Source organism: Littorina saxatilis, linkage group LG3 (assembly GCF_037325665.1).
Source record: "Littorina saxatilis isolate snail1 linkage group LG3, US_GU_Lsax_2.0, whole genome shotgun sequence".
In the NCBI taxonomy this organism is placed as follows: domain Eukaryota; kingdom Metazoa; phylum Mollusca; class Gastropoda; order Littorinimorpha; family Littorinidae; genus Littorina; species Littorina saxatilis.
Window position 1 is genome coordinate 64,276,810 of NC_090247.1, and position 20,548 is coordinate 64,297,357.

The 20,548-nt window shown below is 38.9% G+C and overlaps 1 protein-coding gene across 1 annotated transcript in view; it reads left to right on the forward strand.

Annotated features, from left to right (window-relative positions):
* The first annotated feature begins 18,245 nt into the window (after positions 1 to 18,245).
* The window catches only part of LOC138962923 (organic cation transporter protein-like), a 75,044-nt gene continuing 72,741 nt past the window's right edge, over positions 18,246 to 20,548 (forward strand). Inside the window, exon 1 of the mRNA XM_070334881.1 lies at positions 18,246 to 18,351. The gene's annotated coding sequence lies outside the window, so the exon portion shown is untranslated. The remainder of the gene's footprint in view (positions 18,352 to 20,548) is intronic.

Consider the following 20,548-nt stretch of genomic DNA (forward strand, 5'->3'; position numbering starts at 1 on the left):
GATATTCAGTCACAGTTTAACTAACTCATTCACCCTCATCACTCACTCATCCATCCATCACAACAACACTGTTTGATGCACAAACTGCCTGCCTTCCGCACTGGGAAGCCGCTTCGCTTCGCAACAACAACAACACTGAAAACTCGCCGGGAAATACCCCCACCACACGTGTCACACGTGTGCTTGTTTCTTCCGACTAATATCAATTTTGGAGAAAAAAAAGGACAAAACTGGATGAAAAATTCTACGGCCCCAGCAATCTCATTACTCTGAAAGTGGAACCGGAAGTGGCTGGTCCTCAGGTTTCAAAGTTGACCGATATTCCCACTAAAGTGACCTAGATCCAAAGCCAGCCATCCATTAGAATGTAGGTCCGTGCTCCCACAGTCCAATGCCGCGAATTGTTGTTACAGCCCCTGACTTTTTTATGTACGGAATCCGGTAGTCTTTTTGTTGTTGTTAAATAATTATATTGCCAAACGTTATGACATTTTGAGATAATTGAACAAGTTTCAATACACATTGGCTGAGCACCTGTGTGCTCAAAGGAAATGTCGCTTGTTTTTATCAAAAACTAATTTTCAATGGTCATTCGTGCAAACCGTCACACAAACATGCGTGCCTCTGTGAGTATGCGTGTGGCTGCTTTCATAGTTAGGGTGCAGGCGTTTTAATCATTTACCCCACACCAAAAGCCCCCCCCCCCCACACCAACCCCCCCCCCCCCCACACACACACACACACCCCGATACCTGTCAAATTCCCTCAGAATGCATGAACAATTCCGTTACCTCAGATCATCACCAGGAAAAATTCCTCCGCATCCAAAATATCAGGACTTTAGATATCAGATACCGACTTTATGTAATGCGCTTCAAAATCATATTCGCAAAGAGAGAGAGAGAGAGAGAGAGAGAGAGAGAGAGAGAGAGAGAGAGAGAGAGAGAGAGAGAGAGAGAGAGAGAGAGAGAGAGAGAGAGAGAGAGAGAGAGCTGGACACGAAGAAGGGAAGCTACAATCGCCCCAGGCCATATATATTGTATACGTGTGTGTGTGTGTGTGTGGTGTGCGATTCATAGAAATTTACTGGACAGATCTTCATGAAACTTTGCACACAAATGTTCCGACCCCCAACCCTTCACCCTGATTCAAACTCATGTATCACAAGTCCAGCGCTCCCAAATTATTTCTTTTTATCATTATTGTCAGTCAAGATAATGGGGGTGGGGTTGGTACAAGAATAATTGTGAAGCAGACAATAAGGCAACAACTTATTTTGTTTACAGGTATTGTATATGTATACAGTGAACTTAGCTGTGTTCAAGTTTAGTTATGTTTCTGTCGAGCGAATTTTTTTAAATACGTTTTTACTACTAAAGGAGTGATAATTTTATGTGTACGCCCTCGAGAAACCTCGATCATTTTCTAAAAATGCACGTTGATAAGTACCGGTTTATACTCTCCATTCATTTATATACACAAACTAATGTTTCATTTATTATTTGTAGAGCTAAATATGTCAGTCGGGATCATGTTAAGAATCGCAGTGTTTTTCGCAAAATCGTACTTGACAACCCCCAGTAAAAAAATTCTAAAACAAAAGTTAATACGTCAACCTCTTTTTTTCTTTGCACAGATGTGTCCATATTGCTTAGAGGAACCTGTGCACAAAATGTGTAGTGTTTCTTTCACGCGATTTGAACACACAAGTAACCCCTTAAGAATCGCAGTGTTTTTCGCAAAATTGTACTTGACAACCCCCGGTAAAAAAATTCTAAAAAAAAAATTAATACGTCGACCCCCTTTTTTCTTTGCACAGATGTGTCCATATTGCTTAGAGGAACCTGTGCACAAAATGTGTAATGTTTCTTTCACGCGAATTTTTTTTAAATACGTTTTTACTACTAAAGGAGTGATAATTTTATGTGTACGCCCTCGATAAACCTCGATCATTTTCTGAAAATGCACGTTGATAAGTACCGATTTATGATAAAGTTATACTCTCCATTCATTTATATACACAAACTAATGTCTCATTTATTATTTGTAGAGCTAAATATGTCAGTTGGGATCATGTTAAAAATCGCAGTGTTTTTCGCAAAATCGTACTTGACAACCCCCAGTAAAAAAATTCTAAAAAAAAAGTTAATACGTCGACCCCCTTTTTTCTTTGCACAGATGTGTCCATATTGCTTAAAGGAACCTGTGCACAAAATGTGTAATGTTTCTTTCACGCGATTTGAACACACAGTAACTACATTGTGAGAATAATATAAAGAACATGCGCAAACACGTAATACTGATCTTCTAGTAACATTTGGACACATCATTTCATTTACTATGTACATTAAGGGAAAAGTCTGGGTTGTGGCACTCGATCACTAGGTGGGGCACTGCCCTTCGCTCCCTGTTACCCGAGCGCCAACAACCATTTATAGGAAGAGGTACAATAGCGTTTTAGTTTTAAAAACAACAGGATATGTCAGAGTTGTAGATTACTTTTGTGAAGAACGAGACATGGTCGAGGCCGTGTTTATCGTCCGGGTTAAAGAGTTGAATTGGCATAAGGTTATATTTGTCCATATAATCATACAGGGTTGCAAAGCGGGTTAAGTTTGAAGTACATTTTGCGAAGGTGTGCTCTATGGTAATTTCGCTGCCACACTCGCAGTTTCTTTTGAAAACGGAACAATTGAGGCCTTTGGTACGGGCCCTTCTAAGGATGCGTAATAGGGCTGGAGGGAGTTTAGGAAAAAAGCCTCCTTTAATGTATTTCATGGGGTCGTTCTTGTGTGTGCTGTTTAGTTTTGTAAGTAAAAATGCGTTTAGGAAGCTATGGTATTCTGAGATGGAGTAGCCAATATTAATTTCGGTTGAGGAGGAAAGGGCAGACTTCTTTGCTGCAGTGTCGGCTAGATCATTTCCTCTTAAGTTAGTATGCGAGGGAATCCATATTAGGTCTAGGGCCGTGCCCTGTACGATTACTTGATGGCATAAAAATAAAATTTCTTGTTGCATATTTGTTCTGTTTTTTGTCCCATTTTCTAGGGCTTCTAGGGAAGATTTGGAATCTGTACAGATTACCACTCCTGCGGGTGAGACTGGCATATCGTTAATAAATAAAACTGCCATAAAGATAGCATATAGCTCAGCTGAGAAAATTGAAATGCCTTTATTTAATTTATACCGCTTTTCTATTTTTAATTCTGGGATTACAAAGGCACAGCCCACTCTGCCGTCTGGCAGCTTCGACCCGTCTGTGTATACTTTTAAAAAGTGGCTATATTTCTTGTTTATTGTTTCTTTTGCCAGTGTGGCCAGATATAACAAGTGATCGGTTTTTTTGAGATTATATTTACTTTTGGAGATGATGTTGGGGGGTTCTAATAACCACGGCGGGTATATTGGGGCCGAGATAAGTTCAATGTCTTTTATCTGCTTGTTTATGTTGTCGAGGAGATTTTCTGCATAATGTTTAATTGGAAGGGCTTTCTCATGGAGTTTAGGGGTATAACGATTGTTGAAGGTTTTTGTTTTATAATCGTTGATTAGATCGTTTATGGTCTGTGTTACACTATTTGGGGATCTTTGCTGTCTGATAAAATATTGGGTTGTCCGCAGTAGACGTTCCTCGTCGAGGGTGAGCCAGCCCACTTCTCTGAAGGTAGCTTTCACGGAGGCCCATCTAGGTACATCTAATGCTATTTTCAAGGCCTTTACTTCGGTTGTTTGCAGTTTTTTGAGGATGGTTTTAGGCGCTGAAAAGAAGGATTCCTGCCCGTAGGCGAGACGCGAACGGACAAGGGCTCCCTCTCTCCCTCTCTGTCTCTCTCTATCTCTCTCTCTCTCTCCCTCTCTGTCTCTGTCTGTCTGTCTGTCTGTCTGTCTATCTGTCTGTCTGTCTCTCTGTCTGTCTGTCTCTCTGTCTCTGTCTCTGTCTCTCTCTCTCTCTCTCTCTCAGTCTCTCTCTCTCTCTCTCTCCCCCGACCCCCAGCCCCAATTTTTGGAAGGTTAGAAACTAGAGGACGTACATTTCTGTACAGTCACCATAAAATTGTACAGTCACCATAAAATCTTCATTATGAATGCAAAAATGTTAACAAAATCGGCAAACCATAAAAGAACATGAAACAAGTCGCGTAAGGCGAAAATACAATATTTAGTCAAGTAGCTGTCGAACTCACAGAATGAAACTGAAGGCAATGCCATTTTTCAGCAAGACCGTATACTCGTAGCATCGTCAGTCCACCGCTCATGGAAAAGGCAGTGAAATTGACAAGAAGTGCGGGGTAGTAGTTGCGCTAGGAAGGATAGCACGCTTTTCTGTACCTCTCTTTGTTTTAACTTTCTGAGCGTGTTTTTAATCCAAACATATCATATCTATATGTTTTTGGAATCAGGAACCGACAAGGAATAAGATGAAAGTGTTGTTAAATTGATTTGGACAATTTAATTTTGATAATAATTTTTATATATTTAATTTTCAGAGCTTGTTTTTAATCCGAATATAACATATTTATATGTTTTTGGAATCAGCAAATGATGGAAAATAAGATAAACGTAAATTTGGATCGTTAAATAAATTTTTATTTTTTTTTACAATTTTCAGATTTTTAATGACCAAAGTCATTAATTAAATTTTAAGCCACCAAGCTGAAATGCAATACCGAAGTCCGGGCTTCGTCGAAAATTACTTGACCAAAATTTCAACCAATTTGGTTGAAAAATGAGGGCGTGACAGTGCCGCCTCAACTTTCACGAAAAGCCGGATATGACGTCATCAAAGACATTTATCAAAAAAATGAAAAAAATGTTCGGGGATTTCATACCCAGGAACTCTCATGTCAAATTTCATAAAGATCGGTCCAGTAGTTTAGTCTGAATCGCTCTACACACACACACACACACACACACACACACACACACACACACACACACACACACACACACACACACACACACACACACACACACACACGCACACACACACGCACATACACCACGACCCTCGTTTCGATTCCCCCTCGATGTTAAAATATTTAGTCAAAACTTGACTAAATATAAAAAGGAAAGAGGTGCATTTAAAGGCTGTTGGGTACTGGCTCTCAAAATCCGTTCAGCAGAATGAGTTCGCATGTAACTGAAACTATTCTTAAAAGTTACTTGGTGATTTTAAAAGCTTGATAACACAAGTCCCATGATTTTAGACATGCTACAATGCCTTTAATCGAAGAAAGTTTGCGTTCTTGGCCGAGTCAATGCAGCTGGCTCGAAAATCACCTCCCTTGGACGCGTGACGTCTATAGCGGAATCGGCCGGGTGGAACGGCGCTCTCTTATGCCGTGCAATGGGCGCAATCGGGTAGTCTAGTCATGTCCTCAAGAATACTTCAAAGGTAGGTCAAGAGAAACTAAGGACGGGGTGCGAGGGTGACTTCTCCCAGGTTATAACATTTCAAACAATAAATAACGGAGTTCATAACATGTATTCTGCTCCCTTCCTGCTTTTTCAGGTGTAATTCCCACTTGAACCCTGTTTTAGTTCAACTTATTGGCAGATATATTGTCACGCGCCGAGGGACACAAACACACACACACACATACACACACAGCCACCCACAAACACACATACACAAACTGATATGACACACACACACACACATACACAAACTGATGTCACACGGCACACACACACACACACACCCACACACTAACACGTGTACACACACACACACACACACACTAACACGTGTAATCACACACACACACACACACACACACACACACACACACACACACACACACACGCACGCACGCACGCACGTACGTATAGACAATCACAGAGATTAGGTTCATGTATTCTGCCCCCCTCTCGCCAATTTACAAAATACAACAAGAGGTTTGATGAGCACAGTAGATCAACTTTAAACGTACACAATTATATTTTTAGCATTACTTTTCAATTCTCGTTGATGCATTAATGATGCCAGAAAATGTAACCGGACGCATTTGGAACGCCAAAGCAATTAAATACATTGCGCGGTACATCGGCGCTTAATTTCATAACGTCTGACTGAGTCATTTGTTATTCGGTGATAGTTTCGCACATATCTATCTCCTGTATTTGAAAATCTGTTCACCTTACGTAATTTTCAAAGGTACATTTCTTTGATAAACGATACGAAACCGTGCAGGTGAAAAATTGGTAATGACTGACGTAGGATTTGTTGTGGATTTCACATTGAGGGCACGTTGGCGATCAATCAAACCCCAACGTTGTGTGTTTACGTTGAAACTACGTTGTAGGAACGTTTGTTGTATCAAACTAACTTTTGTTTTTAAATCACGTGAATTTCACGTGAAAATCACGTGAGTATACCAACGTTGTTCGAACACCAGAAAATCACAATAATACAACGTCGATTTTACGTTGCTTTTTAAGGTGGAATCCACGTGAAATTTACGTTATGTACCAACGTGTAAAAAACAAAAAAACACAACTGTAACGCAACGTTGCTTTCACGTTGTGTTTTTTGGTTGGATCCACGTAAATTTCACGTAATCTTCGCAACATTTGTAAGACACCAAAATGCAAGTGAAATTCACGTAAATTTTACGTTGTATTACAACGTTGAAAGAACACCAAAATCTCACAATGACACAACGTTGGTTTTACGTTGCGTTTTTTGGTTGGCTCAACGTAAATTTCACGTAAAGTTCGCAACGTTGCTAATGACACGAAAAATTCACATTTTCGCAACGTCGTATTTACGTTGTGTGTTTGCTGGGGTGACCCTGGGGCGTGTATTAAAAGAGTTGGGCCTTTCTGTTGGGCCTTTTGCTCAAAAGTGTTTCTTTGAGAAAGACAATCGACGCGTTCGTAACGCCTCGCGTCAAGCCAAAGAAGCCTCCCATGAAGCTAGGATCAAGAGAAGACAGAGCAGATTGGAGAAGGATGAAGAACAGGAGCAGGAGGAAGGTTTCCCTTACCTGTCTGGAGGTCACCATGTGGATTAAGCACATCTTTGACAGGTAGGATGAATTTTATAAGTTGTGAAACAGGATTTGGGCCGTCAAAAACAGGTTGAAAAGTTTGTCGAAAATCGGTTGTTTGCGGTGGTTTTTACAGGATATTTCCTGAAGTATTTCACAGATCTGTCTGAAATTTGCTGTACAGCTTCCAAACTTTTATGGTGTCAATGTAAAGCTCCAGATCCAGTGTAATTCAATATTTCATGAGTTTATAATTTTCATAAATTATAAATTTATGACAAAAATGTATGTGTTTATGAAAAAATCATAACAGTTAGAATATGAACCCCAGCCAGCTGTCTGAGCTTCATTAGCTTGCTATTGTAATACTTAGTATCTGTGCAGAGTATTATATTTCTCAGGTTGAAATCTTTCTGTAGATTGTGTATTCACATATGTGCTAAAATCAAGGTTCGCGAATAATATTTTATTAGCATAAATATTATTTACACTGACTACATAATCATAAGCTCCTAAATAATCACTTTATTGAAAGGCATATTGAATTTCACACATGTGTGCCAAATTTTAGCAAGAAATGATGCTTATACTCATGAAGCACATTTCCAATATTACGTTCGTACATGCATACCCGTCCCATTCGTATGGTCAAATTGATCACATTTGTAATGACACTTTCATATATTCATACGTAACATTTCCTTTTAATCGTAAAAAGTTGCATACAAACGTAGACGTTTCTGGAGCGAGCGTTCACTTTATCAAAACATTTTGCAGTTATCTTGGTTCCCCAGTCATCAAAATAAGCTATTTACGAATTAAGCCAAGACAAAGCCAACGCCTTTAATAATTTCTTTATAAAAAATTCCACTGTCGAAGACCCAGACGATGAAGTCCCTCTAGTCCCGTTTTTAGATCGCGAATTTTGTGATATTGTTTTGTCAGTTAATGAGGTAAAAGATGTAATTAGAAACCTTGATAAAAGAAAAGCCATTGGTCCCGATTTGATTCACAACAGACTTCTCATAGCAGCATCAGATGTTATTTCGGAGCCACTGACGTATATCTTCAACAGGAGTCTGAGGGAAGGAGTTTATCCTAACATGTGGAAAACAGCTAATGTTACGCCTATTTACAAGACAGGTCCTGCAGACGCTTGTAATAATTATCGTCCGATTTCCTTGTTGAGCTGTGTTGGCAAAGTCTTGGAGCGTTGTATTCACAGCCAATTATATACATTTTTACAATCCAACAACATTCTCACACCTACACAGTCCGGCTTTATACCCGGCGACTCGACGATCTGTCAACTTGTCTCCATATATAATGACTTGTGTTCAAACTACGACAACGGCTTAACAACACAGGCGGTATTTTTTGATGTGTCAAAAGCTTTTGATAAAGTTTGGCACAAAGGATTATTGGTAAAACTAGAGTCGATTGGTGTTCGAGGCCGACTATTGTTATGGTTTCGTAGCTATTTAACAAACCGTGTTCAGTCAGTTGTTGTTAAAGGTGCCAAGTCAGAGCTAAAAGGTTTACAAGCAGGCGTTCCTCAGGGTTCAGTGCTAGGCCCCTTGTTATTTTTGATTTATATAAATGATATTGTAAATGATATTGAGTCTGTTATCAAATTGTTTGCTGATGATACTAGTTTGTCACTTGCATTACATGACCCGATACGACGTGCCGAAATTCTTAATTTAGACCTTGATAAAATTAGTAGATGGGCAGCACGCTGGAAAGTTACATTTAATGAAACCAAAACAAAACTGCTGAATATAAAACGTGATTTAAACCAAAATGACCCCCTATTTTTTAATGGAAATCTCCTGGAAGACATACCAGAACACAAGCATCTTGGCATTTTTTTGCAAAACGATTGTAAATGGGACGCTCAAATTAGAAATATTGTGAAAAAGACCACTTTGTTGATTAACTGCTTAAGATATTACAAGTATAAGTTATGTAGAAATAGTTTGGAAATAATGTATAAATCTTTTATCCTGCCACACTTCGATTACGCTGATGTGTTATGGGACAATTGTACCGAAGCCTTATCAAACACACTTGAAAAATTACACCTTGAAGCATTACGTGTTATAATTGGCGGTGTGCGGGGAACAAGCCATGATAAGATTTACAAAGAAAGTGGTTTTTGTAGTCTAAAGGAACGCCGAAAACGACATAAATTAATCTTATTTCACAAAATGGTTCATGGTAAATGTCCACAATATCTAATTAACCTCTTGCCACCACTAGTCTCTTCACTAAATCCCTACCACAGAAGACGACCATTCGAAAGATTCGTACCAGCACATAGGACAGAAATATTCAGAACATCCTTCATTCCATTCTCCACAGTTTTATGGAATAATTTGCCTGATGTGATTAAAACAACAAATTCAATAAGCGAGTTTAAGCATTATTTACAAAGTCCTGATCATAGTGTACCAGCTTATTATTATTTTGGAAAACGACAGACAGAAGTTCAACACTGCAGAATGCGTTTAAATATTAGTAACCTTAATTCAGACTTGTGCAAACGCCATCTAAAAGATAACGCACAGTGTGCTTGCGGTGATCCAAATGAAACATCCGAACATTATTTATTAAACTGCACTTTGTATGCAGATGCTCGTCTGACAACAATCAATTCGTTGCCTGTTCATTTCAGACGCGTGGAAATATTATTAAAAGGTAGCGAGCATTATTCTGTTCGTAATAACATATTGATATTTGAGTCTGTCCAATCGTTTATTGTTAAATCTGGTCGATTGATTTGATGGATGTGTTCACGCATTGATAGTGTATATGTGTGTGGGCAGGCGTATGTGTACCTCCACACTGCCTCTCCCTGTGTTCGTATTTGATTACATAAGCAGCGTATAAGTAATGATTATTATCGTTTGTCTCGTATTTTACATGTTAACGAATTACTGCCTTCCATAAAAAACTGTTACATTTACCTGAATTTACATGTTGCATGTCCTAGACTTGATGCTCTCTTCCTATGCGCTTTCGTCCTAGTCTCTCCTTGTGGTTGTTAGTACTTTCTTCCTCCTCCCCCTCCCTTTTCTTTTTATCTTCTGTAGATTCCTTTGTTCCTAGTTAGCTCCCCATCCCCATTCTTTCAATTTGATCCTCTGGTTTATTGTTGTTATGTCCACCATTACGAAAATGTGTGTAATCTAGTACTGTTCTGGTCACGTGTTATAAGCATTTGCTTGAGTGCGTGTCCTAGTTGTGTGTTTTGAACTGTTCATGCGAAGAAATCCTGAATAAAACTTTGTTTAAACCAAAATAAGCTATCAAATAAGAAGAGGGACAATAGCAAAACCACATGCAAAAAACAACAGCAAATAAACTGACAAGACAAGAAGCGATAAACATTAACAGTCAAAACAAGGAAAAGAGAAATCTCCAACCAACGGATGTTCAGCTGCTCCCACACATGTCACTCAAGTCAGAAGAAAAGAAAGAGGGAGGTCGAGAAACAGCTGGAGGCGTGACACAGAGGCAGAACTGAAGAGGCAAGGCAAAGAAGCGGAAAGAACAGCCCAGGAACAGGGTGCGATGGAGAAATGTCGTCAATGGCCTATGCTCCGCTGGGGGCAAAGGGCCTAAGTAAGTAAGATGTCACTCATGTATCAACTCTTCGTTTGCAGACATAAATTCATCAAAGGTATCGAGAAACAAGTCGCGAAAGGCGAAAATACAACATTTAGTCAAGCTCAGTCGAACTCACAGAATGAAACTGAACGCATTGCATTTTTTCCGCAAGACCGAACACTCGTAGCATCGTCTGTCCACCGCTCGTGGCAAAGGCAGTGAAATTAACAATCCAGAAAAGCGCGGTAGCGGTTGCGCTGAGGAGGATAGCACGCTTTTCTATATCTCTATTATTTTTATCGCTCTGAACGGGTTTTTAATCCAAACATATCATATCTATATGTTTTTGGAAACAGGAACGGACAAGGAATAAGATGAAATTGCTTATTTAATTTTGATCATAATTTTTATATTTTTAATTTTCAGAGCTTGTGTTTAATTCGAATATAACATATTTATATGTTTTTGGAATCAGAAAATGATGAAGAATACGATAAACGTAATTTTGGATCGTTTTATATAAATATAATTTTAATAACAACTTTCAGATTTTTAATGACCAAAGTCATTAATTAATTGTAAAGCCTCCAAGCTTAAAAAGAGTTGTTGGTCTTACGGGATTAATATCAAGATTATTGTTTAAAGCATGTCCATCTGTTATAACAATTAACATGAGAGGAGATTAGTTTGCAAATGTTTTGATGCAGAGAATGGAAAACCCGTTTTGGACCGATGTTTTTAAACATAAGAAACTACATGGAAAATGTGACCCTACAACCTTTAACGATTTTGTATCAGAATGTTCACATTATAATGTTAATATTCGCAGAGATAAAAAGACAGTGTACATTCAAAACTGGATTTGACAATGGAATTGCTCAGATTGGTCATATTTTGGGACAAAATGGATACTTATCCTATAATGCGTTTAAAGTTAAATATCCAAATGTGCGAGGAGATTTTGTATTGTATCAAGGTGTAATCCAGGCTGTTAAAAAATATTAGAGAAAAATCGGCTTAGAATTTGATAAACATTTTATTATGACAGAGCCCATTGTGTGGAAATGTATTTGTAAAGGTAAGACACAACTTATTTACAAAAAAATGATTGAACATGTTACGGTCCCAAAATGTATCGAAAAATGGTCTAAATCTTTAGACTGTTAGATAAGAAGGCTATTTTTCAACATGTTTTTAAAACAACAAAAGACACTTGTCTGAGATGGTTCCAGTACCGATTATTGTACAGAATTTTGCCCACAGAACGGTTTCTATTTTTGCGAAAAATTGTGGATACGTCATTGTGTACATTTTGCGGTAGAAATGAAGAAACTCTTTTACATGTGTTTTGGGAGTGTGATAAAGTGCAGACTTTTTGGATAGAATTTGTAAATTGGCTAAAGGCGAACTGCACCCATTGTGACAATTTAAAACTGTTTAAAGAACTGGTTCTTCTTGGAGTTGCAAACAATGTTGTCACCGATAAAGCTTTTGATGTGTTATTAATCTGTGCCAAACACCATGTATATATTTCCAAAATGAACAAAAAGACCCCTCATTTTCAGACATTTAGTAGAAATTTTAAGCAAAGATTTATTTGTGAAAAGTATACCGCAGTTGTGAATAATACAGTAGATACATTTTACAACGATTGGCGCCTGTAAATGCATGTTTTGATGTAACCCTTAGGTTTTTTCTTTCTTAAATCCTTTTGATACTGCGACCACCAAGCCCTGAACATTCGTCGCGATATAACCTTCGTGGTTGAAAACGACGTTAAACACCAAATAAAGAAAGAAAAGAAAGAAAGCCCTGAACATCCCCCCCTCCCCCACCCATCCTCCCACCACATGTATGTTGTAATAGTTCAAGTGTTTTTCTGTTGTATGGTTCTGTCCCTTTGTTTAGGTGACGTCCTGTAATGTATAGCATATACACGTAAAAAAATAAATCACAAAAAGAGAAAAAAAAATCTGTCAGTCTTAAAATCTGAAACCGATGGATTAACAAGTCGCGTAAGGCGAAAATACAACATTTAGTCAAGCTGTCGAACTCACAGAATGAAACGGAACGCAATGCACATTTTCAGCAAGACCTTAGCATCGTCAGTCCACCGCTCGTGGCAAAGGCAGTGAAATTGACAAGAAGAGCGGGGTAGTAGTTGCCCTGAGAAGGATAGCACGCTTTTCTGTACCTCTCTTCGTTTTAACTTTCTGAGCGTGTTTTTAATCCAAACATATCATATCTATATGTTTTTGGAATCAGGAACCGACAAGGAATAAGATGAAAGTGTTTTTAAATTGATTTCGAAAATTTAATTTTGATCATAATTTGTATATTTTTAATTTTCAGAGCTTGTTTTTAATCCAAATATAACATGTATATGTTTTTGGAATCAGAAAATGATGAACGTAAATTTGGATCGTTTTATAAAAAAAAAAATTTTTTTACAATTTTCAGATTTTTAATGACCAAAGTCATTAATTAATTTTTAAGCCACCAAGCTGAAATGCAATACCGAAGTCCGGCCTTCGTAGAAGATTGCTTGGCCAAAATTTCAATCAATTTGATTGAAAAATGAGGGTGTGACAGTGCCGCCTCAACTTTTACAAAAAGCCGGGTATGACGTCATCAAAGGTATTTATCGAAAAAAAGAAAAAAGTCTCCGGGGATATCATTCCCAGAAACTCTCATGTCAAATTTCATAAAGATCGGTCCAGTAGTTTAGTCTGAAACGCTCTACACACAAACACACACACACAGACAGACAGACAGACACACACACACACACACACACACACACACACACACACACACACACACACATACACCACGACCCTCGTCTCGATTCCCCCCTCTATGTTAAAACATTTAGTCAAAACTTGACTAAATGTAAAAACAAGAAAGGTTAGTTACTGGATTGTTTGATCATGGACAAAACGAAAGAATCACTAGATGGATGGTCGTGGATGTTTCGTTTCGTCCGTGATTGAACGTTCCATAACTAACCTTTCTTGTTTGCTGTTCTTGTCAACCATTTGGTTAGCAATCTATGTCTATCACAGTTTCTACATTGTTCAAAGGTGTATACATCTGTAACCTTAGCATGTTTCATTGCAGCCTGTGAGCGTGCGAGTTTAAAAATGACAGGTAAGAAAAGCGGCCTGACGGCGTGTCATGATAGTCTTAATGTGTTTTGCTAACGGCAGTAAAGGCGTCAGCCGTATTATCTTGAATTTCAGTGCGATGGATATACATCTGGCATTTGTGTGTGTGTGTGTGTGTGTGTGTGTGTGTGTGTGTGTGTGTGTGTGTGTGTGTGTGTGTGTGTGTGTGTGTTTGAACGGATGCATGTAAACGCGAATCTACATCGATAATGATTTTTTGTAGGCACGGCATTTGTTTGTTTGTTTGTTTGTTTATTTGTTGCTTAACGTCCAGCCGACTACGCAGAGCCATATCAGGACGAGGGGCACGGCATTACGTATGCTGGTGAATGTTAATTATCTGTACTGTGGTTTCCTTTACAAGTTACAGTCGCATCTCACTTAAATGTTTCACTGACAATAATATAACCAGGACTCTTAATTTTTCGCGACATTGCGAATTTTCGAAAAATGTCAAATTAAATTTGCTGACATCTGAATCAAATTGCACCATTTTGAATGTAAATTTCAGTTCTATAAGCTTCTAGCCTGTTGTGGTTCATTGTCATGGCTGTATTTTGCAAAACTTTTGAATAAATCGTTTTGAAAAAAAAAGCCTCCAAGCTGAAATGCAATACCAAAGTCCGGCCTTCGTCGAAGATTGCTTGGCCAATATGTCAATCAATTTGATTGAAAAATGAGGGTGTGACAGTGCCGCCTCAACTTTTACAAAATGCCGGATATGACGTCATCAAAGACATTTATCGGTACCGGTGTAGGATCCGGTCCGGTCCCCCCTCTGAAGTAGTCCCCCGGGGGACCAATTCGTGGCAAAAACTGCTCTATAATGGTCCCCCCTTAGACATCCAGCCTCGTTTTTCTTAGGCATTCAAGCCATTTTCAATCTATATCTTCGTCCGGTATTATGTAGTGCACAGACAGCAATCTCTTTGTTTGACTATATTTTGCAGAAAATAAAATAGATCTGATTTATAATGCCGTTCAACAGAAAAATCACATGAAATAAAATGAATAATAAATAAATACTGATAAGAAGAAATGAAAGCAGTCTCTGATTCTTTCCTTTCTTTTCTCTGAAATTGCTGGTAACATTACTAACATTGTAACAAGAAAAACAAGTCGCGTAAGGCGAAAATACAACATTTAGTCAAGTAGCTGTCGAACTCACAGAATGAAACTGAACGCAATGCCATTTTTCAGCAAGACCGTATTCTCGTAGCATCGTCAGTCCACCGCTCATGGCAAAGGCAGTGAAATTGACAAGAAGAGCGGGGTAGTAGTTGCGCTAAGAAGGATAGCACGCTTTTCTGTACCTCTCTTTGTTTTAACTTTCTGAGCGTGTTTTTAATCCAAACATATCATATCTATATGTTTTTGGAATCAGGAACCGACAAGGAATAAGATGAAAGTGTTTTTAAATTGATTTCGACAATTTAATTTTGATAATAATTTTTATATATTTAATTTTCAGAGCTTGTTTTTAATCCAAATATAACATATTTATATGTTTTTGGAATCAGAAAATGATGGAGAATAAGATGAACGTAAATGTGGATCGTTTTCTAAATTTTTATTTTTTTTTACAATTTTCCGATTTTTAATGACCAAAGTCATTAATTAATATTTAAGCCACCAAGCTGAAATGCAATACCGAAGTCCGGGCTTCGTCGAAGATTACTTGACCAAAATTTCAACCAATTTGGTTGAAAAATGAGAGCGTGACAGTGCCGCCTCAACTTTCACGAAAAGCCGGATATGACGTCATCAAAGACATTTATCAAAAAAATGAAAAAAACGTTCGGGGATATCAATCCCAGGAACTCTCATGTAAAATTTCATAAAGATCGGTCCAGTAGTTTGGTCTGAATCGCTCTACACACACACAGACAGACAGACACACACACACACACACACATACACACACACACACACACATACACCACGACCCTCGTCTCGATTCCCCCCTCTACGTTAAAATATTTAGTCAAAACTTGACTAAATATAACGAGGCTGGATGTCTAAGGGGGGACCATTATAGAGCAGTTTTTGCCACGAATTGGTCCCCCGGGGGACTACTTCAGAGGGGGGACCGGACCGGATCCTACACCGGCACGGTTGGCCTAGTGGTAAGGCGTCCGCCCCGTGATCGGGAGGTCGTGGGTTCGAACCCCGGCCGGGTCATACCTAACTATACGATGTTTTGTGGATCTGTTTGAAAGCATGGCACATAAGCATATTTGATGTAAATTCACTATAATATAGTTGATTGTATAATTTCACTCCTATATATATCTCACAAACACATATTTCAATAGCACATACATAATCAAAGAAGAAGATAAACGAATTGGAGAGGTATTGTACATCAAAATATCAATGACCATGGTAGGTCAAACACATGTGCACGATATCTGTTGAAACAATGAAGAAAAAAAATCTAAAAAATCAGCAGCCTTGAGAGTTACCCTGCAGAGTGGGATCTCTGTACGAAGTGATTGCTAGAAGCCACGAAATCAATCTGCAAAATTAATTCATTAAACAATTTCAACTCTGAATAGAAAGCATACAGGCTGCTCATTTCGGTATGTGTCCAAGTGGATGTAATTTCTAATTCCACGTAAACATTCTGACCACATGACTGTAAGATGGTGAACCGGGTCCGGCGATTACACGCGGGAAGACCAGTGCTGTGCGTTCAGAATTAGGATCAGGATCGATACATTGCAGGAACCTTCTTAGGTTATCATCGCAACGGAAACGAGAGAGCGCCACCCCTCAGAATTTAAAATCTTAATAAAAAACGCTGGCGCTGGACCCGAGTACTCTTCAGACTGGTTTGCTCCCCCAGTATGAAAGTTTTTGTCTTGTGCACGTGGATTTAAAAAAAAAATTATTAACACAATTAAAAAAATTATTAACACAATTAAAAAAATTATTAGAGTAAAATAAAACATCAAAACGTTCATAATAAACAAAAGTAAACAAGAATTAAAAAAAAAATTAAAAAATAAAAAAATAGACCGCTCATGCCGGGAATCGAACTCGGATCACTTTGGCACAGTATGAAAGTTTTTGTCTTGTGCACGTGAATTAAAAAAAATATATTTATTTTACACAATTAAAAAAATTATTAGAGTAAAATAAAACAATCAAACGTTCATAATAAACAATAGTAAACAAGAATTAAAAAAAAAAATAGACCGCCCATGCCGGGAATCGAACCCGGATCCCTTTGGCCACCAAGCTACCACCTTGAATCACTGACACAGTGTCCCTGTCGCTCTCTCTCGTGCTCTCTGTCTCTCTTTCAGTCTCACCGAGACCAAACCTGCACAGTAGTTTCTTTGCCGAGACCAAATTAATCCCCACCCGCTGGCTGGCTTGCAAATCGTCTTGCATGCGATACGCATGCTTTTCATGACGCACGCGTTCGGCTGTTCTATCAGCTCAATAGCTGGCTGTCGCTCCGATTGAATTCGTCCAACCGTCAAGAACTTTTGTGTTTTTTGGGGCATTTAGGTCCCAGGTAACATTATGAAGTTTTAATACGATCAATCGGACCTATTATCAAGTTAGTGTATCAACTTTTGAACGAACAGCGCCCAGTAGTTTCCCAGCAATAAGCTGTTAAGTCGAGACAGACAGACACACACACACACAGACACACAATTAAAGTCTGTTGGACCCTAGTACTGCGTACTCGGGGATAAAAAGGGTTTGATTTTTCCAGCCTATTCTCTTTTTCTCGGGAGGTCAGTTTGTGGGGCGGGGGGGGGGGGGGGGCGGTTGAAGCGCAGGTGGCATCCGAGTGACACCCCCCAGCCTTCCCCCACACGCAGATCCCCCAACCCCCTATCCATAACCAAATTTAAAAGCAGGTTAAAAAAAATTGGCGCTAGTGCGGAGTGGCCGTCATGGCACCTCTGCTGATCGCTGCTGAAAATGCAGCGGCAGAGCTTGCCCGGACAACCTTCTCCTCCAGACTATTCCACTCTACTACGGTCTGTACAAGGAGCATTGGTACTGCTCAACTTTTGCATCGAAGTTCTGCCGTTTCACATGGCCGATCTCGAACCGATTTTTAACCGACTTGTTTTGCAGCGGAAAGTAGGCTACCTCAGAAGTTGCAGAGAGAAATGGTAGAAAAGTAGCATAGAACTGATGTCATGGAAAGGTCTGTGTCTTTAGACTTTAGTTACAATTGTACCGTGACGGGCGCTTTCACTTTACTGTGCAGGGTAGTTTGACTGCACCGCTGACAGTATATTCATGCACCTCGCAGGGAAGCGTCGATGAACCCATACACCTTTTGAACTGGGGGAGTGCGAGGCTCTTACTTTTTGTCTCGGTTGTGTCCTCAACAGACCGGGACGACTGCTTTCAGAGGAGTCCCTGTTCCCAGTTAGGTGTGACGACCGTACTAGAGTTTTGTTTGGGGATTCTGACTTTACCGTTGACAGTATATAATATAATAATATATATAATATGCATCTCGCTGTGAACATTTTGCACGGGGGAACGAGACTTTGTTGTCACAGCTGTGCCCACCACATACCTGGACGCGTGAGGATTCTTCAAATGTAAGGGTATTAATTTTATACTCTTTCGGATGCATTCCAGAAAATATGTTTTTTTATGGCTGTTATTGTGTTTGTTTGTATGCTTATATGTTAAAAGAAAAAAGTTCCGGAACATACTGCTACGGTTTTTGTTTTGGTTATGTTTTGTCTTTGTATTTTTTCTCTTTTTACATTTAGTCAAGTTTTGACTAAATGTTTTAACGTAGAGGGGGAATCGAGACGAGGGTCGTGGTGTATGTGTGTGTGTGTGTGTGTGTGTGTGTGCGTGTGTGTGTGTGTGTAGAGCGATTCAGACTAAACTACTGAAAATCTGAAAATTGTAAAAAAAAATTTTTTTTATAAAACAATCCAAATTTACGTTCATCTTGTTTTACATCATTTCCTGATTCCAAAAACATATACATATGTTATATTTGGATTAAAAACAAGCTCTGAAAATTAAACATATACAAATTATGATCAAAATTAAATTTTCGAAATCAATTTAAAAACACTTTAATCTTATTCCTTGTCGGTTCCTGATTCCAAAAACATATAGATATGATATGTTTGGATTCAAAACACGCTCAGAAAGTTAAAACGAAGAGAGGTACAGTAAAGCGTGCTGTGAAGCACAGCGCAACCGCTACCGCGCCAAACAGGCTCGTCACTTTCACTGCCTTTTGCACTAGCGGCGGACTACGTTCAGTTTCATTCTGTGAGTTCCACAGCTTGACTAGCTAAATGTAGTAATTTCGCCTTACGCGACTTGTTTTCTATTGCGGTATTTCTGTTCTTTTTTACATTTAGTCAAGTTTTGACTAAATGTTTTAACATAGAGGGGGGAATCGAGACGAGGGTCGTGGTGTATGTGTGTGTGTGTGTGTGTGTGTGTGTCTGTCTGTCTGTGTGTGTGTGTGTGTGTAGAGCGATTCAGACTAAACTACTGGGCCGATCTTTATGAAATTTGACATGAGAGTTCCTGGGTATGATATCCCCGGACGTTTTTTTCATTTTTTCGATAAATACCTTTGATGACGTCATATCCGGCTTTTTGTAAAAGTTGAGGCGGCACTGTCACACCCTCATTTTTCCATTAAATTGATTGAAATTTTGGCAAAGCGATCTTCGACGAAGGCCGGGGTTTGGTATTGCATTTCAGCTTGGTGGCTTAAAAACTAATGAGTGAGTTTGGTCATTAAAAATCGGAAACTTGTAATTAAAATTATTTTTTATTAAACGATCCAAAAACAATTTCATCTTATTCTTCGTCATTTTCTGATTCCAAAACCATACACATATGTTATATTTGGATTAAAAACAAGCTCTGAAAATTAAAAATATAAGAATTATTATCAAAATTACATTTCCTAAATCGTTTTAAAAACTATTTCATCTTATTCCTTGTCGATAAATGTCTTTGATGACGTCATATCCGGCTCTTTGTGAAAGGTGAGGCGGCACTTCATTTTTTAAGCAAATTGATTGAAATTTTGGTCTAGCAATCTTCGTCAAAGGCCAGACTTTGGTATTCCATTTCAGCTTGGAGACTTACAAAATAATTAATGAGTTTGGTCATTAAAAATCTGAAAATTGTAATTAAAATTATTTTTTTATAAAACGATCCAAAATTACTTTTATTTTATTCTTCATCATGTTCTGATTCCAAAATCATAAAAATATGTTATATTCGGGGACAAGCTCGCCGCCCAATCCCTTCAAGTGGCTGGGAGGGCCGTGGAACGGCGCGTGTACACGGTGCTTGCGAAACCTTCCAACCGTCCATCTCTTCTTTCCGTTACTAATCATTGTGCAGTACACGCTGTGTGGCGTGTGTGTTGCAGCGTCATATGTTGCCTGACTGAACACAGTTTCCTGACGGGGCTTTTGCTTGTTATCTCCAAACTGAACCAGGACGGCCACCGCCCGCAGCGGGCTGATTGACAGGCTGTTTACGCTCGCTGTCATAGCAAGCCCGCCCCAGCGTTTTGCTTTTGCTGGAGCTGAATACTGTGGTACCTGTCGCGTCGCCCGAAACTGATAAACGTGTTTGACTTTGAGAATGATGTGAACATTATCCTGTGTTTCTCTCTCAGCTGGCCATGAACTTTGTGTGTTCAACCCCATATTCCCCTTATTTACATGTTTGTTATTACTTACATGAACCATCACTGTTAGTGCTATCACCATGACCCTCCACCATAGCAGCACGGCAAGT